Genomic DNA, 24,844 nt, shown 5'->3' with positions numbered 1-24,844 from the left:
GAAGCTATATTTTTATATACTCTTTGTCTGTTTGCAGTCCAGTGGCAATACAACAAACCAAAGTAAATGAAGCTGTTAAACATGAATGAAGTGGTTTCCGTTTTGCCTGTTAACTGACAATATCACAAAGGGAAGCGGGGGGGGGGGAGGGGCCATAACATAAAAAGTAATGACATGCAGTGTAATAAAAAATGAATTAACTAAAAGTAAAACACGGAAGTCAAATAAAAGATGTGCACTGTTCCATTCGAAAGCAAAGTGCGACATAATATGCCGCATTGTTGCTTCAAACAAGTGTAGTACACAAAGTACAAAATTCACCTTTTGTGCTCGTATTTCAATATCCAACCACAGAAATGTCTGTTTTCATTTATATATTTATTGACTTATGCGAAGTGTCACTGTGCCAGACGTCAAACAAGAAGCGGCTAGCAGACAGCACATCCAGCAAAACCTGGTGGCTGCTTGTTTTGTCTCTCACGGCCGAAGACCAGCAGATTCCCGTTGCCAAGGCACAGAACTCTCCCTACTCACAAAGTATGAGCAGAGAAGGTCTCTTGTTTCCGCTGCCGTCCTTGTATAATTGTGCGCAGTGGAAGGTTGCAGACTGAACATTGCTGAGATGCCACTGTCCTGGGTGGTGCGCCACTGGCCACTGGTGATGTTGCCATATGCATCTTCACTGTCGACATAGTTCGCCGTCATGTAGATCACGTCATCGCGCAAGAAGTTGTGTTGAACACAACACGCCATGACAACGTAGTCTGCATTTTGTGGTTGCAGGTTGATGGCACGTCGAAAGATCCTGAATCGGGAGGCCATCACTTCAAAAGCGTTTACAACGCACCCCTGCAAATTGAAGTTTAAAAATATAATTCAACATACGCAAAGGCAAATTTTGTGCTTTTAGTTACCTGACTCTGATTAGACGGTAATTAAAGATGCGCTTGCTTTCATCCTCGCCCCTCCCAGAATATGGCCGCAGAAAATCTGGACGAATTTTAAGTTGAAATGCTTCGTCCCCGACCAAAATGTGAGGAGCAACGATGTTTGTGCCTGGCAGCTGCTTCGGAGATGGAAGGCCGAGCAAGCCCTCGCTCTTCTAGAGATTTTCCAAAGCAAGAAGCAGACAATGTGCCACCATCACTTTGACGTCCATAAGCCCCAACATCAACACATACGAATTTCAAATTGCTGTCAACAGCGGCCCTGAGCACAATGGAGTATGTTCCCTATAAGAAAATAAAACCATAAGCACATGTTATGGAAATGTGACTTACCGCATTAATTACCTTGTAGTTGTAATACAAGCTGCCTTAATGAGCAGGGGCTTGTATCTCAACATGCTTGCCGTCGACAGGTCCAATACAGTGAGGGAAATTTCATTTTTTCTCGAATCCTTGGGCTACCTCCTGCCAGGCTTCCGTTGTCGGCACCTTCACACATACAAAAAAAATTGCTCTTAGGTTGTGGAAAAAAATTTGTTGGACAGAAGTGTAACCGAAGCAAGCTAGTCCATGCACACAGGTACTGCAGAAAAGTACGTAGCTGGCGGAGTCGAAGTTCGTAACCATTACAGTAATAAACCGCCTCCATGTACAGTGGCTCAATGCGTACCTTTAGGTACAAAGGTTGCAGTGTTCTGCACAGCAGCCTTCACACGTGATGCACAATGGTCGCCACTGTTGAGATGCCAACCCTGAAGCTAATAGCAACATCTTGCATATACGTGCCAGATGCGAGGTAGCTGAAGAACAAGGTGTGAAAGATTGATAACAAAGAACGCGGTTTAAAGGGAAAAAATTAAAGGAACCTTATATTATGTTCAGCAATACAGGAGAACAAGGAAAACATCGCAGCGTAATAAGACACCTTGACGAGCAGTGCAAAAAGAAAGGAGAAATCACAAGCACACAGGACGGGCACACTGTGCGCTCTGTCAGGTCTGAAGAGCGTCTGTCCTTCTCGCACACACACATACACATGCACACACGGTCCGTCCCCTCTGGTCGTCGAAACTCCACCCCAGCTCCAAAATGTAAACACAACAGAAGCGACACCCTGCTCTTCGTCAATCACCGAGGGCAAAGGTTGCCTCCGTGGAGGTGGTGCCGTCGCCATGCAAGAATACAAAAATACAGAACAAGGTTCAATGAAGGTTTGAACAACAGTACGTGTTCCGCATTGTTTTTCTATTTTGAACTGATAGGAATAATGAATGTAAGGTTAAAATCATTTACATTGCCATTATATGTAACACAGTACGAGGTGTATACGCGCACCTTCTTGACGTGCTGCACCAGAAGCGGCCACCATAGTTTTTCAAACCTTCGTGGGGGAGTGGTCCACTTCTCCCAGCTGCCAGGACGCTGGTTGTGTGGTAATTTGGAAAGTATTGTCTTTTTGAAGATGGCGTTTGCAGGGCACTCCCACAAGATGTGTTTATTTGATGGATAGGCCCCGCACTGTTTACAAGTGGGGGAGCCTGGGTCCCTGTTAATATAATGCGTATAGTGTGGTGTGAGTAATATGTGTGTTTGTGCTTTTCGTATGATAGAGGCGTCCTCTCTCGAATGCGTGTAGGATGGTGCGTTGATGCTTCCCTGCGAGACTTCAAGATATGTATCCTTTCTTTCCGCTGCATCTTCTGCTCTTCTCTGGGGTTGTAAGTATCTTCAACAGGCCAAAGGATAGGAGGTCCCGGATTTTCTGCGCGGGTGAGCTGGTGTGCTCTTACATTTCCTCGCAATCCTTGATGGCCTGGAACCCATTGTATGCGTATGCGTAGAAGGGGGTGAGCATGCATGTACATGTGGAGCTTTGTGCGTATGTGGTAAGGAAGGTCATCATTTTGAATGTCTCTGCAAGCGCTTTGACTGTCTGTTCGGATTGTGATCGTGTCAGATGTGTGTGTCATTTCCGTTATGGCGAGCATTACTGCCAGCAATTCCGCGTCGTGAGGCGTAGGGACTCCCAAGTAATTTTTGAGAAGCGTCGAGGCATGGCCCACGACCGCTGCTTTGCTGATTTCGGCATTATGACTGTCATCTGTGTAGTACGTGCTTTTATCCTCTGTCCTCTGCATTATACTTGTTCTTTTTGAGCGCCTATTTCGATTCTTTTCCGGGTGCATATTTTTTGGAATGGGATCTACGGTTATCCTTGGCAGATCATTCCATGGTGGTAGTTTCGGGGGAATTGGGGTAAGTCAGCGGTTTCGTATCACAATCTATCCAGTATTCGTTGACCCTGATTAGATGATTTAAGTCTCTGTATTTGTGCTTGATTGTGCATGTCTATTCTGTCTTTTAGTTAGTTAAAGAGGCCGGTTGCTTCAATTTTATGGTTAGGTGCAAACTTAGAAACTTTCAGGGCAAGTCTAGCACACTTTCTAATTATAATGTCTATCTTTGTGCGCTGAGTGCTGGTTATCTTAGCGTATGGTAGAAAGTACATTATCCTAGAAACGATCAAGGCTTCTATAACCTTACGAAGTTCATGTTCTTTCATTCCTCTCCTTTGTCTAGTTATTCTACGTATCATTGCAAGGATCTGTTCCAGTTGTACGGTCAGCTTCTGCACCCATGTTGATGGCTTACCATTGTCCTGTAGAAAAAAAAACGTGGATTCTTATGGTATTCTTGCGGGGTAAGACTGCGTCTTTCATTCGAAGTTTGTTTAAATTTTTATATTCTTCGGCGCAAATTCAACGGCTATATCCAAGATCCTCCGACAGACGGCCAATACATCGCGGCTGCTGAAACGGGTGACCAACCGGCGACAGGGCATGAAGGAAGAAAGCGTCATTCGCCTTGTTCAGTCGTTCGTCATCTGTCACATCACATACGTCGCCGCCTTCCATAATTGGTACAAAGCAGAAAAGACTAAATTGGACATCATTATACGCGGCGCCTACAAGCTAGCCTTAGGACTGCCAAACAACACCAGCACTGCATTTCTACTCCAATTAGGACTCCATAACACCCTAGACGAATTAATCGAAGCACAGCGTCGGTCTCATCTGGAGCGTCTCACCCTCACAGAAACGGGCCGGCACATTCTAACTAAACTCGGCATCACCTACCACCGTCAACATGGAGACAAATACCCAATTCCACGCGACGTACAGACTTGGCTACATGCCGACCCTATTCCCAAAAACATGCATCCGGACTACAATAAAGAATGTCGGAAGGCAAGGGCTGCCTCCCTCATTAAAGCCTATGGCGACACCACGGGCGTCACCTTCGCCGACGCAGCTGAATATCAAGACGGGCACCGCTTCGCCGCGGCTGCCACAGTAAGCGGCTCGCTCAAACATGCCGCCAGCATCCTAACCCAAAACGCCGAGACGGCCGAGGAAGTGGCCATCGCCCTGGCCACCCTTGATCCGGACTGCCATACCATAGTGAGCGATTCCCGCACGGCAATCAGCAATTACATCAAAGGTCGTATTTCAAAACAAGCGCTACGCATCCTAAACCAAGCCCCTCACTCACTTGAGAAGCAAATCACTCTCGACTGGTTCCCAGCGCACGCTGGCGACGTACATGCGCACCTCACCAACCTCAACGAGGTCGCTCACTCCGTAGCACGAGGCCTTGTCAACCGTGCCGGAGACAGCGCAGGTGCACCCGCGGAACGCGATCGCCTCACCAGCTACAACGACCTCACGAAATCATTCTATCTCAACAGAAGAACCTTCCCCATCCCTCATCACAAGCTAAACAGAGCACAGGCAACCACCCTTCGCCTGTTACAAACACGTACCCCTCACTAACACGTTACCACAGGATCTACCCGGACACCTACCCTAGTAACATTTGCAAGGTCTGTAAGACTGAGGCAGCATCGCTTCCCCACATGCTATGGGAATGTAAAAACCAATATCCGACAAATAATACCGTGACCCTCTCGTCGAGATGGCACGCCGCCCTGCGCAGCTCCCAACTCGACGACCAACTCTGGGCTACCCAGCAAGCCTGCGAGGCGGCGAAGAGGCAAGACCTCGATGTCCCCACGTGGGAGGCCTAGGCCCAGCGAGCTAAACTGCTGGTTTAAATAAAAGTTTGTTCCTCCTCCTCCTCCTCGGCTCGCTTGCTAACGTCTTCACTAATGACAATATATTCTGATTTCTGAGGGGAACATTCTAGCTCTAGTGTTTCGGCGTAGTCACGTATAGTATCTAGTCCACGTTGAATAATGTGTTCTTGCCATCCTGGTGATCCTCGACAGCACCAAATAGTTATATCATCGGCGTAAGGATTATGTTCTAAGTTTGGTATTTGTTCTAGTAATGCGGGTAGCTTCATCATCGCAATGTTAAATAAAGTCGGCGAGAGAATAGAACTTTGGGGTGTTCCGCGCGTGATTGGATGGCTAGGTGACACATATTCATCAATTTCACTTTAACCGTCCTTTCACTTATGAAGTCCTTAACATAGTTGTATACTCTAGGCCCAGGTTTAGTCGCCTTGAGGTTTTCTAGAATTGCGCGGTGGGTGACACTATCAAAAGCTCGTGGCATATCGACCCCTACGATTGTTCTTAGCTGAGCTGTACTTGGTAAATCGAACACCTGGTTTTTGATCCTCCGCATAGCGTCCTGAGTGCTAACATGTTTTCTGAAGCCTATCATTGTCTCGGGTAAAAGTTGAAGGCCTTCCAGGTGCCACTCAAGACGTTCTAAAACCATCTTCTCCATTAATTTTCATATACAGTAGGTTAATGATATGAGCCTAAAATTGGATACTTTGTCGGATGGTTTTCCTGTCTTAGGAATTGGTATTACTACTGCCTCTTTCCATTGTTTTGGAATTACACCTTGTTCCCATGCTTTGTTTACATTGTCACGACCTCGCAGGAGACGTGGAAGCAGGCGTACAGCACGTATACAAGTACTTTATATGAGCAGCAAACGCAACGTCGTTGTCGTCTCTGTTTTTCTACCCGCGCGCTACTTCAGCGTCGTTTCCATGGCCGGGCACAAACCCGCGGCGACGATATAGCATGTGGCATTTGCCCCTCCTTTGAAAGAAGCATCGTCCCGATGCGCCAAGCGCCCAAGAAAGTGCAGTGATGGTGCAAAAGTGACGTCATGATGCAAAATATGGCTTCATTCGAAGCACGTGCACAACCTCGGACAGATGCTGCCTGCGTTTGGAGCAGTAAGGACTGTCGGGCACAACTTCATAATTCACGTCACTGATGCGGCGTAGAACTGTGTACGGCCCGAAGTATCTTCGCAGGAGCTTCTCAGATAGCCCCCGCCGACGAATAGGAATCCAAACCCACACCTGGTCGCCGACGTTGTACGTGACGTGTCTGTGTCGAAGATTGTAATGTCTGGCATCGTAGTTCTGTTGCGCTTGGATGCGCAAGCGTGCAAGCTGCCTTGCTTCCTCGGCGCGTTGCGTAAACTCCTCGGCACCAGTCTCGTGATCACCACACTCGTGTGGCAGCATCGCGTCCAACAGTGTTGTTACTTCCCGGCCATAGACGAGGCTGAAAGGTGTCACGCGTGTTGTCTCCTGGCGAGCCGTGTTGTACGCAAATGTAACATAAGGTAAAATCTCGTCCCAGTTATTGTGGTCGACGTCGATGTACATACTCATCATGTCTGCCAGAGTCTTATTCAAACGTTCTGTCAGCCCATTGGTTTGGGGGTGATAAGCGGTTGTCTTGCGGTGAGTTGTACCACTTAATCGCAACACAGTATCCAGAAGCGCAGCCGTGAAAGTAGAACCTCTGTCGGTAATGACCACTGCGGAAGCGCCATGCCTTAGGACGACGGCTTCGATGAAAAATCGTGCTGCTTCGGCTGCTGTTCCCCGCTGGAGAGCACCTGTTTCGGCGTATCGGGTAAGATAATCAGTGACGACGATTATCCATCTATTGCTGGCAGAAGACACTGGAAATGGACCTAAAAGGTCCATGCCAACTTGTGCAAACGGCGCATGTGGTATCTGAACAGAATGCAGCAGTCCAGCAGGCTTGACGGGTGGGGTTTTGCGGCGCTGGCAATCCAGGCATGTCTGGACATAACGTTTCACGACCGGCGCAAGTCTTGGCCAGTAATACATTAGCCTAATTCTGGATAATTTGCGGGTGTAGCCCAAGTGACCAGCGGTCGGCTCGTTGTGACAGGCGTGTAGGACTTCGTTCCGTAGAGATGCGGGAACGACAAGTAGGTAGCTGCTGCCACTGGGTGAAAAGTTCTTTTTGTAGAGAACGTCGTGACGCAAGCAAAATGAAGGCAGCGCTCTGGCGAATAACCTCGGCACGCAGCTTGTTTTTCCCTCTAAGTAATCAATAAGAGGAACCAGTTCTGCGTCCTCGCGTTGCAGGCGTGAAACGGCGACAGCGTCTACCATGCCTAGAAAAGCCGCGTCGTCATCGTCGTGCAATGCAGTCTCAACAGGCGACCGAGACAGGCAGTCGGCGTCGGCGTGCCGCTTCCCCGATTTGTAGACAACAGTGAAGTCAAACTCCTGGAGCCGAAGGCTCCAGCGTGCTAGCCGACCAGCTGGATCTTTTAAATTAGTCAGCCAGCAAAGTGCATGGTGATCACTGACGACGGTGAAACAGCGACCGTATAGATATGAGCGAAATTTGAGGATGGCCAAGACTACCGCGAGGCACTCTTTTTCTGTAGTGGAGTAGTTATTCTCGGTTCTGGATAGGGTCCTGCTCGCGTACGCAAGCACTCTTTCGGTTCCGTCCGGCCGCTGAAGAAGCACTGCGCCAAGGCCGACATTGCTAGCATCGGTATGAAGAATCGTCGGGGCGTCGTCGTCAAAGTGTGCGAGCACAGGAGGCGTCTGCAGCCGCTGCCGTAGCTCGTCAAATGCCCGTTGCTGCTCTTCGCCCCACACGAAGGGGACATCTTCGCGGGTGAGATGTGTTAATGGACACGCGATGCGCGAAAAGTCCGCAATAAACCGCCGGTAGTAGGCGCAAAGGCCCAGAAAACGTCGCACGGCGTTTTTATCAGATGGCGTTGGGAAATTAGCGAAGGCAGCGATTTTCTCAGGGTCAGGTCGAACACCTTCATGACTAACCACGTGACCGAGGAATTGAAGTTCCTCAAAACCAAAATGGCACTTTTCCGGTTTCAAAGTTAGGCCTACTGAGCGTATTGCCTCAAAGACCGTCTTCAGTCTCCGTAAGTGTTCGTCGAACGTGGCGGAGAAGACAATCACGTCGTCGAGGTACACTATAGTCGGATACAACTTTAGAAGACAGCGGCATTTGCCCCTCAAAGGCGGATGCACACGAGCTGGCACCAATAGGCGCGCACTTCAGGTGACGTCATGAGCCGGACGGCCGGTGTCCCCGCCGACGGAGAACATGCCTAACATGGCCGCCCTCGCTTCGAACTGGGCCGAGTCGCGTCAGCTCTGTGCGTCTCCCTTCGTCAGAGTGAATTCAAAGTGTTTGTGGTGGTCTGTCATGCCGGAAATATTATTGTGAGCTTACGATGCACAATTTGTGCCGCGTGCGTTTGTTCTGAGCCGTGAGCCGGCGAAGAAAGATTGCAGCGAACATCGGTGACGCTGCGCTTCGTGTGGAAACAGGATACCGCGGCGACATACCGCTGCAAACAAACATCGTACGTGTTTGTTCCGTGGTATTTTGTTTTGCTCCTAAGTGAAGTTACGACGAGGAGAGTTCGCCAAAGTCTGGTACCTACTGTGAGCGGCGGGTGTGTTTGTGTACTGTGCCCCTGCGTTTCTCGTCGGACGTGGTGAAGTGATGGAGCAAAAACATTATCAGGATAAATGAGAAAAGCGTGCGCAGCTGAAACCAACCTGCGAGTTTCTCAACAGAAAAGATTTGTGAAATCAACCTCCAACGCAAAGATTCGTTGCTGCCAGCTCAGCGTGAAAACGACCGATCGTTGGCAGCAGTGTGATAAGATAGCCGAGCGTCTAGCAGCGTCGTTCGAGTGTTGTGTAGCACCGTCGATTGATTGTTTTCCACCAATGCTAACAATCAGTGACTAACACGAGCTGCTTGAGCGAATGTCATTGGATTGTTAACGGTCAGGCGTTTGGAAGCAGTGTTTGTTTCCTTAATTTCAGCCTGAATGCTAATATAAAATTATGCCTGATACACTGGTGCCGTTGCAAGGGAGCTTGGCATGTATTCGCGTCGCTGTGTGGCTTAGAACTCTTCGCTCACTGCACTCGCCAGCTGTAGAAAGCCTGCTGTGATACAATCGCGCATAAGCTGTGCTGTCAGCGCTCGACTTGCTTTCCCACAACATAGCTTTGCGCTTTGTCGTGATATGTCGCTACTGAAAAATTTCTATGACAGTGAAGGCAACAGAGCCAATGTGTGCATTAAAAAAAGTACGACCGAGTAGGCACAGCTGCTTGTGAACTGACTCCTAATAGTTCTACTCGCGTCTGCGTTAAATGTGTGTGCGTGTTTTCTTGGGTGTTTGTGTATATTTGTTATTTTGCTCTTTTTTGTATTTTAGATCTTAGTTTTCGCGTTTGTGTTCACGTGTGTGAATATGTGTGAATATGCGAGTGCTTTCGTGCGTGTGTATTTATTCCTATTTTTATCCTTTTATTTTTGCATTTGATCTTGTAAGCATGCTGCAGCCACGAATTTCTTTACAATTCCATTAACTCGTCTCATTCAAAGCACCAAGTCCTGTGAATAGCAGGGCTGGCCTCTTCGATGTCATTAAAGCCATTCTCTCTTGTCTACCTTGCCTCCTCAGTCTGTCACCTTGCTTTGTTTTCTCCTACTATTCTGACCTTTCTTCTTGTGCTGTTGCCGCAACGTGATTAGCCAACTTGCACCAAAGAAAGTTCTGTCAGCTGTGACAACAGAAACATTGACAGATACAAAATGTTAAAAGCATCACATTGCTTGCACAGTTACTTCGTCTCTTACCCCTGTTAATGTGTTTATGCATCAGTGCATACGGTAGCTTGCCAGAAGTGCACATGAAAAGGTGCCATATTGTGAAACAGCACCTTGCTATGTTGTTGCATTCAGTCTTAATAAACAGACGGTTTTGCTGCCCGTCACATGTCGTCGTACACATATATAACATTGTGCAGTGGGGTATCATTTCCTGTCTTGACGCTTTCATCATTACAAATGCAGTTTTCTAGTGAATGGAGTCCAGCAAAGCAGTGCTGTGAGAGCTTTTGCAACTTTCACTATTTATTACTTCCCCAATATCACTGTCTGAATCTGTCCGTCACTTTGCCTACGGCTTGTAATGAACAAAGTGACTCACTAAAACACGTTCAACTTTACTGAGCATTTTTCCGGTACGTAAACATGACAAAAAATGCTAGCAAAGTTAATCACGTTAATAATTGTGCTTGCATTCGCATTACTTGCTCGAGTCAGATTAATAAATTGAAAATTGGCTATGACAACACTTAAATTTTCAGTGCAGACTGCTAACAGAACCATAAAGCGTGCTCTGACTACTGCTATTTCACTATGGGGCGCGTCAAACTCGACGGTGGCTGCCTGAATGAGCATTTTGGGCCTCACTAAGCTGATGATGTCTTATATTTGTTCTCTTAATTGCATTACTTGTGTGAGCCAGATAGCAAAATAAACAATGCAACCACATGAATGTGCTTTGGCATTCAAGCTGCTGACTGTGGCTGTCAGTTTCGTGTTGTCTGCTGCTATTTCACCACCACTCTCTATGACATGACTGCGATTTCAAGTGCAGACTGCTAACAGAACCATAAAACGTGCTCTGACTACTGCTATTTCACTATGGGGCGCATCAAACTCGACGGTGGCTGTCTGAATGAGCATTTTGGGCCTCACTAAGCTAATGATGTCTTATATTTGTTCTCTTATTCACATTACTTGTGTGAGCCAGTTAACAAAGTAAACAATGCAACCACATGAATGTGCTTTGGCATTCAAGCTGCTGACAGTGGCTGTCAGTTTCGTGTTGTCTGCTGCTATTTCACCACCACTCGCTATGACATGACTGCGATTTCCAGTGCAGACTCATAACAGAACCATAAAGCGTGCTCTGACTCCTGCTATTTCACTATGGGGCGCGTCAAACTCGACGGTGGCTGCCCGAATGAGCTTTTGAGTCCGCCAACGATAATCAGGGTTAACAATAGTGTTTCAATTCAGATATGCCAGCATTTAAATGTGTTTCTATGCCACTTCTTACATCGAGCACAATGTGTGCAGGACGTTGCTTATCAGAATTGAGCTTCTATTATAAGGAATATGCCATAAATGGAACTGCTTATTTATTTGACAGGTCACGGAATGGATGGTTGGTTGTTGCGAACCCACCAGCAAAATTTTGGTAGCCCTAATAAGGGCTGTTCTTTTGTTAATAAGAAGCCTTTATGCTTCGTCGAGTGGCTCAATGCCAGACAGCTCGCAGTCGGAGTTGCTTTTTTCAGTGTCATCTTCACCCAGCTGGATGATGATGGGATGATTGTGCTCACTCCCAGACATGTCAAGTCTGAACTTTGCCTCCAAGTCCATCACATGCTGAATGCTCTTCCTCCAGTATTCCGCCGCTACCTGCTTGATTTTCTCGCTCAAGATGACGTCGACCGTGGACAGCTTGAAGTCTCTGTTGTCCGCAGCGATGCCATTTTTTACTTTGGCCCACACAAGCTGAATAGGATTAAATTCGCAGTGGTACGGCGAGAGCCTGAGTACTATGCAACCGGCCCTTACAGCTGTGTTGTCTACGATGTAGCTCAGAAAGCGTGACTTTACAGATGCCACCAGCTCAAGCAGCTGCTTCTTTATCATCCTTTCACCGTAGGTGATGTTCTTGCTTGTGAGCCATTCCTGTATCTTTTCCTTCTTCCAGGGCGTCGTCGGCAATTTTTCTTCTCGCCGGCTATGGTAAGGTGCATTGTCTAAAACAATGACGCTACCAGCTGGCAACTTCTGCAGAACGTCCTTGAACCAGCCCTCAAAGCGATTGCCGTCCATTTCTTCATGGTAGTCGCCTGTCTTTTGGCCTCTGAATACATCCAAGCAGCCGTCGACGAAACCATCCTCGCTGCCGATGTGGGTCACGATCAGGCGCTGACCTTTCCCAGAAGGTTGTTTTAGACACGTCGTCAGGCCATTTGCTCGAGCGAACAGGCGTCTGCGCTTCTGCACCACGGTGTCTGTCCACACGATCGACCGAGTGTGTCCCGCCGTCACCCATGTCTCGTCCAGGTAGAAGATCTTTCGGCCTTCCGCCCGGTAGCGCTCCGCGTCACGGAGGTAGCGATTCCGCCAATCGGTGATGTCATCCCGGTCGATAAGCAGCGAGTTGCGGTTTGTCTTTTCGTGCTTGAAGCCGATCTCGGCAAGCAGGCGACGCACAGTACACCGCCTTAGTGATGGGAGTTCCATACGCTCCGAGAACTCTGTAGTTATCTTCTCGACCGTGGGTATCTCGTTGCGGCGAAAGAAATCGTGCACACATGACCTCAGCGCGCACAACGTGAAGCTGTCAAACTTCGCGCTGCGTCTTCTCTTCTCCGCATTGCGTAGGCGCTTTCGCGAGGGCGTCGTCAGTTTGCCACCCGAAAAATGCGAAGCTTTAACTTCCTCCCTCACCCTGAACACAGTCCTTTCGCTGACACCGAGCATGTCGGCGACAAACTTGCTCGTGTCCTCCACGCTGCGTTCAGGCTGCCTGTTACGTCAAAACGTGTAGCAGTGGAAGATCATGTTGCGTGAATCGCTGTTCAGGATGTGGCCGCTCTTGTTCTTGCCGAGGCTCCTTGGTGGTGTGGTCATCGAGGCGACACAAGGCTCGTTCGGCAACAAAGGATTGCGTTCCGATGTCACCTCGCTGGGCTCCATGGCCGAAAACTGGCACGGAATGCCGCGCGCGATCGTGCCCGAACTTACGAGATCGCGACCGCGAAAAAATAGAAAAAATATAATAATTAAAAATAACCCCAACACATTAAAAAATAAGGTTGTGCAAACACACAAAAAGTATATATGAATTTTATGCTATTAAGCCAGCGACTGCTACGCCCGGTGCCGTCGATCTTGCTCCGTAGCAGACGACGCACAGCGTTGTAGAAGGCATGGAGTTATTTTTCTCTCGCGATCCGGCATGTGCGGTAGCATTTCCATCATGATAGTTTTACCAAACCACTCGTCAAGATACACAAATCTTAATTATAGCGACAAATGCGCGTTTTAGAAGCAGTCACAATTTTTTGAGCGGGACTATTTCTTTAGTCGCGGAGGAATTGGCTGCTGCGCTTCGGTCAACTGGGCGGGGCCTCCTCCTGTCTTCTAAAGTTGTACCCGACTATAGGCAGGTTTGCCATTTGAGGCCTGAGAGTACCGTGTCCATGAGTCGTTGAAACGTTGCTGGCGCAGAACACAAACCGAAGGGAAGCACCTGAAATTCATAAAGTCCATCGGGTGTCACAAAAGCGGTCTTTTCACGGCTCTCGCATCAACTTCGATTTGCCAGTAGCCGCTTTTCAAGTCCATCGACGAAAAGTAACGTGCGTTTCGTAGCCGGTCCAGTGAATCATCGATACGCGGTAGCGGATAAACGTCTTTCTTTGTGATCTGGTTGAGTTTTCGATAGTCGACGCAGAAGCGCAGACTACCGTCCTTCTTTTTCACCAATACGACAGGCGGTGCCCACGGACTCTTAGATGGCCGAATAACTCCGCCCTCAAGCATCGTCTTCACTTGTTTTTGGATTGCCTCCCGCTCTTTTGGTGCTACACGATAAGGATTCTGCCGGATGGGTCTTGCGTCGTCTTCGGTGATAATACGGTGCTTGGTGAGCGGCGTCTGGCTAACTCTTGACGTTGATGCGAAGCAGCTGTTAAACTCATTGATGATCGCAAGAAGGCTGTTGCGTTCGATGGGCGATAAAGTTCGACTGACATCAACCACAGGTGCAGGCATAGGCGCGGTGGACGCCGCGTGCTGCACTGAGAGGCAGTCTTGTATTGGGGCAATTTCGTCGAAGTAAGCAACAGCAGTGCCTTTAACAATCTGTCGACGTTCTCTGCTAAAATTCGTCAGCAGGAGTTCAGCATGTCCGTCGAGTACATTAATTACGGCTCTGGCGACGGAAACACCCTGACTCAGTACTAGTGCGTTGATGTGTTCAGCGACGCCAGGCCCGGTGTGCAAGTTATCGCAGATGACAGGCACGAGGGAACAACTTCGCGGCGGAAGCGTGACGTCGTCGTCGGCGATACGTAAACGCGGTCGCTGGTCATCCGCGGGGTCAGCGTCTTCGTAGCTCATAGCAAATGTCACCATGCGGTCGCGGACATTAATAACTGCACCGTACTCCCTCAAGAAATCCATTCCCAAAATATGTTCTTTACAGCACTCAAAGAGAATGACGAGGGTGGCAACGAAGGCTGAACCGGCGATTATGATTCTGGCTGTGCATTTTCCAATCGGCGTCATCAACTGGCCCCCGGCAGTTCTGATGTTGGGCCCGGTCCAGGGTGTCTTCACTTTTCTTAGTCGGTCGGCTAGCTTTAGACTCATTATCGAAAAATGCGAACCAGTGTCAACGAGAGCGGCCACTTGGTGGCCGTCAATGCTAACGACAAGATCGGCGCTGACGGCGTCTGTTACATGTGGTGTAGTTTGAATCGTCGGAGTCGTAGAGTCGTCGATCGTCGGTGATGGGGGTTCTTGGGAAGGTGGATGGTTTGCAACCTCACCCCCGGAGGTCGCTGCCTCTAGTTTCCCCGGCGCGGGCTAGGAGACCTGCCCCTAGAGGCGTCAGGAAAATCACGACGGGTTGGTTGGGTGTAACGAGCCGGTGATTGGGAACGCGATCGAGGCGTCGTTGAACTTTCCGGTCGAAAGTTTGAAGGATTTTCGTCGCAGGTACGTGGAGCGTCAACCCGAGGGTAACTATAGTTGGTGGGAAATCCGGGAAACCCAGCTGCGTGGTAGTGGCAAGCTCGATAAACATGTCCTGCTTCACCGCAATGAAAGCATAGCGGCCGGCGGTCAGCGGTGCGCCACAAATCGGTTTTTCGTAGCGGATAGCCTGCAGGGAGTTCTCCGTAAGACCGCGGCGCAGCGATCGGCTGTCGGCGATACGGCATTGCTGGCGGCGGCTGTGACTGTCGAAGATAGGGCGTCGGGGATGGCGGTGGTGGCTGCGTCGGAGTGGTCGACGGTGTCAGCAGCATCGAAGTGGCGGGAGGTGGACGACAAAGAGCTTCCGCGTATGTGCATCGTCGCGGCGCCGCTTGCCAGTCGGGCGAAGAAAAGGCCTGTCGAACTTCCTCCCGGATGACATCAGCGACAGAAGCCACCGCTGGTGCCATGGGAGCAATTCCGAGCTGCCGGATCTCCTCTCGCACAATCTCTCGGATAACTTCACGCAGAGATGTGCCGCCGCCCTCAGGTAGCAGTGAAGCATTTGTTGGCGAGTTCGCGCGATCGTATTGGCGGTACCACTGCTGTTAGTGCCCGTTCGATAGCGGTAGCCTCCTTGGTAAATTCGGCCACTGTCGTCGGTGGATTCCTCACGAGTCCGGCAAACAGCTGCTCCTTGACTCCCCGCAAGAGATAGCGCAACTTCTTTTCTTCGGCCATCTCAGGATCTGCTCTGTGGAAAAGGCGGGCCATATCTTCTGCAAACATGGCAACGCTCTCATTTGGCTTCTGAACACGAGATTCGAGAAGGCGCTGCGCATTGTCTTTTCTGTCGCTGCTAGTGAATGTGTCTAGCAGCTGGGTGCGGAAGGCATCCCATGTGGTCAGGCTCCTCTCCCGGTTCACAAACCATGTCCGCGCACTGTCTCGAAGAGCAAAATAGACATAAGACAGCTTTTGCCGGGAGCTCCATTCATTATGACTGGCGACACGCTCGAACTGGTCCAGCCAATCTTGGACATCTTCAATGGCGTCACCATGGAAACTTTCTGGGACCATAGGATGCAGTAGCGTCACCTGCAATGGAGTTGCAGTGGCCATGTCGGTAGTACTTAGACGCGGTCCGGCAGGATCCTGCAAGGGGTTGAACTCGGGCGTCAGGCCTAGCAGGCGGCGGCTGTACCGGTGAACCGGAGTTTCGACGAGCGAAGGCGATTCCGCGTTCGATGGATGGCTCCGCGAAGGGGTGCTAAGCATGAGGCAATCCTACCCAGCTCCTCCACCAGTGTCAAGACCTCGCAGGAGACGTGGAAGCAGGCGTACAGTACGTATACAAGTACTTTATATGAGCAGCAAACGCAACGTCATTGTCGTCTCTGTTTTTCTACCCGCGCGCTACTTCAGCGTCGTTTCCATGGCCGGGCACATACCCGCGGCGACGATATAGCATGTGGCAATATGTTCCATCAGAGCCTCTTGATAATTATCTGGCAAGTTCCTCAACATTGCGTACGTCATTCCATCTGCTCCAGGGGTAGTGTTCCGTTTTAAGCTCTGCATGGCGGCATGTAATTCACGAAGGGAAAAAGGCGAATTGATGCCTTGGGCATTGTCGTTAGCAGACTCGTCGTAAGGAGAAATAAAAGAAAGCACCGTTCGGCGCGAAGGTGGACAATAGGCAGGGGGCAATTATGTTCCCCCTCGTGGACTTGTCGAGGTGCACAAGGCATGGCACCGGAGATCGAGGCAGTGAGGCGACGCAAATTCGCCATGCAGGACAGGGAATTCGAAGTGCGATACCTAGAAGGCATATGGCCTGCACGTACAGTGTCAGGGGGCAGCAGCGAGGGTATCGTTTGTATTTCCTGGTTGACAAGGCAGGCTTTCAGGCTGCGCCCACCCCGCGTACGGCTTAAAGATAAAGACGCAAAGCTGGGCTATTCAGAATGAAAAGTCGTAAAACTTTTTTGTGTATAGTTCTTTGTTTTGTTTATTTTAGTGTCAGTGTAGACGTTTCAGATCTTGAAAGATCGTGGCGAGAAGCAAATTTTTAGCTTTTTTAGCTTGCTTATTTTAAAAGCTCGCTGATATTTGGAAACAGATGGTATGCGCCATGAAATTTTGAAACTTTGTTTTTCGATGTGTAATTTTTGTGAGGTATCTGTTAGGAGCCTCCAATGGCGCACCGGAGGATCCGTTCAATTTTCGGAAGTGTTCGCAATATATTTTGTTTTTCTTGGATAAAAAAAAAACACGTTATTTGGAGAAGCCATTATTTAATTGAACTTTTGTAAAGTGCTAAGACCGTTCCTTTGGATCGTATCTTGCTCAGACACAGAGATGTAATGCGTTGGTGCGTGTCTCGCACGTGTATACCAAAGACAACAGCGTATTGAGTAGCGTTTAGAACGTACGTGAAGTAGTTAGAAATAAGCTCAAAATTTTGGGTAGCGCCGAGCGTGTAATTTACACCAGGAACTTTTTTGCTTATTTCTTTAGTGTGAGTCCATTATGGACAGAAATGTTAGTGCTTGAATAGCACGGAAGTGAAAAAAATTGTGGGGCCGAATTCGGAATATGTGGATTGTTTTAAGGGGGAAGCTTTGACTTCACGGCCTGTGCTTGACTCGCTAGACCCCAACCAACCGTGGTCTAGGTGTCCTCATTTCGCAGCAATACAACTTCAAGGTTTTGTGTTAAACAAAAAACAACGTGTTTAGTACGTATTGCTATCAAGTTACGGAGATAGTTAACTAAATTCTGTCTTGCCGAGGGCTGACTACGAAAAAAGGGGAGGGAGACAGAGAGAGGGAGGGGTAAAATTTTGCAAAGTGATGCGGGGATCATAGCGTCCGGTAGGCGTGTCGCTCGGGCACACCGACCAGAGATTGTGTGTTCGTGTGTGTGCTTGTGTTTGCCTAGGAAGAAGGCCGCAAGACGCGAGTGCTGGGACCCCAGCTGTAACGGGTCCTCAGCCATCACCTCGACGCTTCGGGCAACCGGACAGCTGGTCACCCTCAGGTCGAATCTATTGGTGGCGGAGGAGTCTGTTACGTATCTACATGGGCCAGAGTATAACTTGTACGTTCCTGACAAGGCAGCCCGTTTCGTCAGCGTCGCCCAGACGGCGACAGTGCTTGACACCGACGGTGGCGGGCAGACAGGCGCCCCAACTCGGCAGTGCCCATTCTTTGAGTGCTTTCCCCCATGCCACCCCTTTCATCAGCGTCGCCCAGACGGCGACAGTGCCGTTCGGAGAAAGCAGCTCACTTAGAGGCGACCGACCCCAACCGCCACCCTTCGTTAGAAGCGGGGATTAGCGTGAGGGCCATTCTCCCGACCCTGGCAAGATGACCGGTGGAGGGCAAGAAACTAAGTCACCGACTTTCGTGGAAGGAGTGCCAACCCCCTGTTTCCGGATTGCCTCGTCCTTGCTTCGAAGGTGACACATTAGAGGCGGAGTTCGGCGAACAATACGACCCATCTGATTGGCCGCGTCAAGGTCATCTGATTCCCTAGTCGGGTCAACTAGGGAAGACGAATGTTTTATAAGGAGACACTTTGCGTGCAGTGGAGGGCCTGACGTGTTCTGATATGTGCTCAAACATGTAGTGAGGGAGGGTTGACGTGACCTGAGACGAATAGAGACGTGGAATATGCTCCTAATGGAGTGGTATTCCGTACCCGGAGCCAGTGTAAATTATGTAAATTAAACCATTTTCCTATTTCCTACAACCGTATATACTCATCAATGGGCTTGGTGGATTCCTTGGCGCAAACGCCACCACGAGAGACGCAACAACACCCGGCTTTAGCTCAATCCCAGGATCCCTTATTCTCCGGACACGGCTAAGCCGCGCATGGCTCCACGCGGAAAGGCGCTGCCCCCATGTGCTCGGGTCCGTGGTGTCCCAACACACCAATGACCTGCTTACGCAGACGCCCCTACGGGCGAGCGGCGCGATAGTGAGGAGATAGCTCCGTAGAGGGCAGCGGGCGGAGCGTATCTTTGGGAGAGAAACCACCGCTGAGCGGTGGTTTGCGGCGTTAAGAATGCACTGGAGAACGTAGAATGTACTGTAGATGTGCATAAATATCGTTCGTAATTACCATTTGAATATGTAAGAAAGGAGAGAGAAAGGAGAGAGAAAGTGCAGAAGCTGTCATAGACAGGATTAAGTTTTATGCTGAGATCGGCGGACAACTTTTGATAGAAGGTGGCGACAACACACTGCTGTCGCTGAAATTGAGCATAAGACTCTGGCTTTCTTTAAGCGAATCATTGATTGCCAACCGTTTGAGAAAAATTTTGACCGAGAATGTAGCGCCAGTAAGCACAACTTTGTTCTGCATCATCAAACAATAAAGTTATTTCACTCACTCACTGACAAACTTTGTACATACACCATCCGCTCGTAGCAATCTCTAAAGCATACAACGCTTCTATACAATAGCGTATCACCCGCCGTGGTTGCTCAGTGGATATATGGTGTTGGGCTGCTGAGCACGAGGCCGCGGGATCGAATCCCGGCCACGGAGGCCGCATTTCGATGGCGGCGAAATGCGAAAACACCCGTGTACTGAGATTTAGGTGCACGTTAAAGAACCCCAGATGGTCCAAATCCTGCCTGATAATCAGATCATGGTTTTGGCACGTAAAACCCCAGAATTTTTTAATAGCGCATGATACTAAGGGTCGTCTTAGATTTTACTAATTACTTGTTGGGCTACCCCATTCTTTGGCAATTTGGTATGCACTACTAGGCTTGTGCCACTCGAAATGCGCTGATTAGTTAGCCAATTCTCAGGAACGGTTATGTGCTGTTGCGGCAGCAAGGGCTATACACTCCTTTAACTGTATTGTAAAGGAGGGAAGCAGACAACAGCTTATCCCGGCGATTGCCTGCTTAGCTTTGCCTTCGTTTCTAGCGCCCGCCTTGCGAGCGCCCGAACCCAAGCGCTTCTCTTTTTCTTCGGTGCCCTCCATTCTCCATTCCGCGCGCTGCCTTGTGCTTGTCTAATGATGCCAATTCTTACACTTGGCCATGCTGCAAGTTTAGTTTCCGCTGCAACTTCATGGCCACTCTGGTCACCGAACATGGCTCTGGCGGGCGCCATTGACTGTTTCGGGACGGTCGCAGGTGTCGCAGACGATTATCTCATTGCACTTGGCAAAGCACGGCAGGCGATCTTGCCCAGTGAACACCTGCTCGCTGTACTCACGCGTCCTGCTAACAGCGAAATCCTCTGCTTAACCGTCGCGTTCCTCTTCGCAGCGTTGCCGGTGACGGATAAACGTTTGCTGCTGCGCTCGAACCTGCCCAGCTCGACAAAATGCCGCCTGCTGCTAAGTCGTCTTTCTCCGAAGGTGGAGTCAAGAGTGATGCCTCTTTCAGAAGCCGCGATCTTTTCCGGGCTCGTACCGGGAACAGATGCATCTGCGCCCGAGTATGCGGTCTCGTGTCCGCCTGATAGGAAGCTGTGGGCGGTAGGTTAGCCTCCTTGGCTTTGTTTCGGTAGGTTAGGATGCTAGCCTCCTTGGCTTTGTTTCGAGATACCTTAATCAGTGCTACGCGAATGATCGCACGTTCGGTCGATGACTGCTGCGAGATCCCGACGTAAGACTCCGATGAGTCCAGAAGTATCTCTTTTGCAGAATCCATAGACAAATCGCCATTGCGCAGTGGCAGCGGTCTATCATCGTAGCTCGATGGGCCCACGATGTTCAGAGGCATAGGCGGCCGTCGCTCGTGACCTGAAACTTCGCTTCCGCCAGCCGTTGTTATGGGTTCAACGGAGCTTTTGGAAAGCGTGAGCACGGAGGCCACCTGGCGGTGGGTTACAGCAGGAGCAGCTGTTTGCATGGGCGATGCCCACCGGCTGGAGTGAAGCCGATGGCTTCACCCGGTGAGCCGGCGCTTCGTTGTGCCCAGATGATGGAGAGCTTGTAGGCCGCGTCGTTGACCGATGTGGATGGAAAGTGGGTCCAGGCGGTGCACCTCGCGAGCCCCGACCGCAAAACATTGCTTGTCGGAGTCGCCGCAGGCATAGGCGAGGGGGCCGAAAGCAGCTCCCAAGCTTCCAAAGGACAATCCCCCAAAGCACGAGGACTGTCCTTAAAGCAAACCTACAATCGGCCTCCGCCAAAACGCCTGTTCTCTATTCTCTTAGCGCCCGCAGTACGCGCACCCGAGCCTGAGTGCGTCTCTTTCTCTTCATTACACTCGGCCACGCTACTGAATGTAGCTCTGGCTGTTGTAAGGGCACGCCGGTGATGGAAAACGATTGCATACAAGACTTGGGAATGGAAGTAGCCGTCGTTAATTCCGTCCAGTGCGCAACCACCTTGTCTGTGGGTCGGCACTGACTGTTGCGCTCTGGTCGCAAATCTCACGGACGATTACCTCGTCACAGTTGGAAAAATGGTGCAGGTGATCTTGGACACAGAACCTCCGTCTATCTCACAAAGTGGTGTCCGTCGCACTGGTTCCGGTCGGTCGCAGTTCGAAGGTGCTTAGAGGTGCTCGAACCGGCTGGTCTTGACAAAACGTCGCGCGCAACCAGACTGTCATCTTCAGAAGCCGTACCATCAGCATGATATGACTGGCCTGCAATATGCCTTGTTAAAGGCGGTGCTGCGAGCTTTTCAAGGCTCTAAGCAGGGGACAGCAGTGTCTGCGCCGAAACAGATGGTCCCTTGCGCGCCTGCTCTCTTGCCGTCTTTCGATATGGCCTCTTGTGCGTATTGCGCGTTCATGGTCGCTTGTGCGTCTTGCAGTCTCTCAGCAGCGAATCAATGTCTCCGCATTCTTCCAAAGACTGCTGCGACGCCAGGAGGTGTGGTTTCGACGGGGTCAAAAGTGTTTCATGTCCAGGATCCGTGGAAAGGATCCGTGGATGGGGTCCTGGAGTGGTAGCGCTCCAGCTTCGGAGCTCGACTAAATACTACATGATGGTTGATCTTTACCCACGGCACCGGGAGATGATGACAGGCACGTGATACACAGCGGGAAAGATGGCCAGTGCTCTTGAACTTGAACCTCGTTCTCGGCGCCCGTCGTTCCGAGCTGAGCCTCATGACAGCTCGGTGGTCCGCCGAGTGCTATCTACTCATGGTGTGGAATTGATATCGTCGTCCGGCGAGCCGGCGCACCCATGTGTCCAAGCAAAGGCGAGATTCGAACTTGCGTAGCCGAGTGCGGTCAATGGGATGTGATCTCGGGCTCCGACAGTGATGGTGTGGTGTAGGATGTCGAAGCAGTCCGAAGCCCGCGGCGGAAAAGGTAGCTGGCAACCAGGGTCTACAGCAGTGCAGGTCGCGATCCCATCTGCCGAAACCTTTTCGGGTGCAACTAAAGCTGCGAGATCGTGCTGCTCCCAAGCTTGGCGAGATTGCTAGCACAAATGCTCGAGTGGCATAGACGGCCATGTCAAAGTAGGAGCGCGTCGCCCACTTTTTCGACGGTGACACCCGATGAGCCTGTACCTGAGGCACGGCAGCCTACGGACCTCTCTCTCGAGGCGCTGCTGGTCCTGACTGCCCCGTCAAGGCGGTGCACATCACGCGCCCCGTCCACGGAGCAGAGCTGGTTAGAGTCGCCGCAGGCATAGTAGAGCCGACCGTAAGCAAAACCAAAATCGGCGGACTACGTTCAACCCAGGACCAGTACCTGATTCCGGCGTACTCATGCCGTGCTTTGGCACCACCGCAAAATCGGTTTACTGCAATAGCCAATTTCTCGTGGTGCGGCCAAGCATGGCGAGCGTCGAGCGCGTTTCCTGTTTCCACCCAAACGATGGCGTCATCCTGGAAGCCACGGAACTCCAGCAATTCTCGAGCAACTAGCAACAGTAAATATGCAGGCGAAAGCCCGGAGGTTACCGAGAAGTAGTAGTCTGGTCGCTGTGAAAGCAGTGATATCGCTCGCATAACGTCCCTGAGGTTGTCTGGTGAGTCTCTCGAGGAGCCCCGGGCGGCGTGCGCGGAGGATACGGCAGCCCCGGTACTCTCGCTACCTAGATATACGGTCAAGGAAACATTTATAAAGACTTAGAGATTGACTCCAACCAAATAAGGAAATTTACTAGCCCGACGTTTCGGAACCAATTCGGCTCCTTCTTCAGGGGGTATTCTTCGGAGGTGGCGGTGTGCCGCTTTTAAAGGTCCGTCGTAACAAAGGAGAGGAAGGGAGAGAGAGCCTAAGGTGCGGAGACACTTGTCCTGGCACCTGTTCTAGACAGACCAAAGGGGTGGTGGGGTGGGGTGGAGGGGGGGGGGGGCTTCGGCGTCGCTGGTCGGCTAGGATGACCGGTGCCGGGCGCCCTTTAGTCGCGGGAATTCGTTGACGAGGGACGGGGGAGGGGGGGGGGGGAGGACGAGTTGTTTTGGTGTTGCTGACCTAGAGCGGGGGGTCCTTTCTTCCCTTCGTCGCGTCTGCCAGGCCATGAACATACAAGGAAGGAAGAATGCCCTTCACGCGGTTTATATTACCCGCCGTGTTCTGAATGTGCCAAGACTCGAGTAGCAGCCTTTTTCGCCAGTTTGTCTCTGTTTGAAGGATTTGGGTTTCTTGGAAAGAAATCTTGTGGTCGGCGTCTTCGGAATGTTCGGCGACGGCGCTGCGTATTCGGTTGAATGTTCTGACGTCGTTTTCATGTTGTCTGATTCTTTCTTTTAGATTTTTGGTTTCCCCGATGTACGACGCCGGACAGTCGGCACAGCTGATTTTATAGACGACGCCTTGAGCTTTTTCTTTTGGTGGACGGTCTTTTGGTTTAGGAATGAGGATATTCAAGGTGTTCATCGGTTTATGCGCGACTTTGAGGCCTTCTTTTTTCAGTATTCGGCTGAGAGCTTCACTGGCACCTTTGACGTATGGGATGGACACTCGTTTCTGTGGTCGAGGGGGAGTCAACGGTTGTAGGTCTCGTAGTTTGTTTTTTCTTTTTTGTTGTCGGGTTGTTTTTCGAATGAATTCCGTTGTATAGCCGTTCCTTTTGAGTTCGTTGAGAACCGTTCTCCTTTCTTTCTTTTGATCTGATTCCAATGTGCAATGAGTTTCGACTCTTCTCAATAAAGAATTTACGACCGATGCCTTGTGGTTTGCCGGATGGTTGGATGAGAAGTGTAGGTAGCGGCCTGTGTGGGTTGGTTTTCGGTAGACTGAGAATTTTAGATTGCCGTTGGTTCGTGTAACTTGTACATCTAGGAATGGTAGCGATCCGTTTTGTTCGCGCTCCGACGTGAACTGTATATCCGGGTCTATGGAATTTAAATGGCTCTGCAGGTTTTCGACTTGCGACTCCTTCACGATACAGAAGCAATCATCCATGTACCTGAGGAAAACTTTTGGCTTCGGGGAAAAAGTACTCAGAGCTCTGTCTTCGATATTTTCCATAGTTAGGTTAGCCATGGTGACGGAAATTGAGGCCCCCATGGGAGTTCCTTTTACCTGCTTGTAGTAGCTGCCTCGGAAGGTGAAGTAGGTATTTGATAGGCATAGCTCGAGAAGGCGGCAGATCTCGTCTACACTCAAGGGGGTTCTCTCGTCGAGTGTGTCGTCGCGTTCCAGGGCATCCCTTGTTGCGGATATAGCTAACTGAATGGGTACTCTGGTGAACAACGAGATCACATCAAAAGAGACCAGGCATTCATCATCTTCGAGGCGTACATTTGATATCAGCTTGATGAAGTTTTCGGGGTTGCGCACGTGGGATGCTGTCCTTCCAGTGAGTGGTGATATAATCTGGTGCAAGTATGTGGATAGTGATCGAAGTGGGGAGCACGAAAAGTCTACGATTGGCCGTAAGGGGATTCCGGGTTTATGGAGTTTAGGCAAGCCGTAAAAGGCTGGTGCGGACCCGTTCCTGCACATTAATTTTAGATAAAGATTTCGAGAGCTTGGGTGGTTTCGGAAAATTTCGACGAGCGTCTTATTCAGTACTGATTGGGTCCTTGTGGTGGGGTCCTTTTTTAATT

General features: G+C 50.2%; 1 pseudogene; it reads right to left on the bottom strand.

Annotated features, from left to right (window-relative positions):
- Positions 1-477: 477 nt before the first annotated feature.
- On the bottom strand, positions 478-20,729 carry LOC125941161 (uncharacterized; annotated as a pseudogene).
- Between the last annotated feature and the right edge of the window lie 4,115 nt (positions 20,730-24,844).

This window comes from Dermacentor silvarum, chromosome 10 (genome assembly GCF_013339745.2).
Source record: "Dermacentor silvarum isolate Dsil-2018 chromosome 10, BIME_Dsil_1.4, whole genome shotgun sequence".
NCBI classification, from domain to species: domain Eukaryota; kingdom Metazoa; phylum Arthropoda; class Arachnida; order Ixodida; family Ixodidae; genus Dermacentor; species Dermacentor silvarum.
The sequence above is the reverse complement of the archived record's forward strand: the minus strand, read 5'-3'. Positions and strand labels throughout refer to the sequence as shown.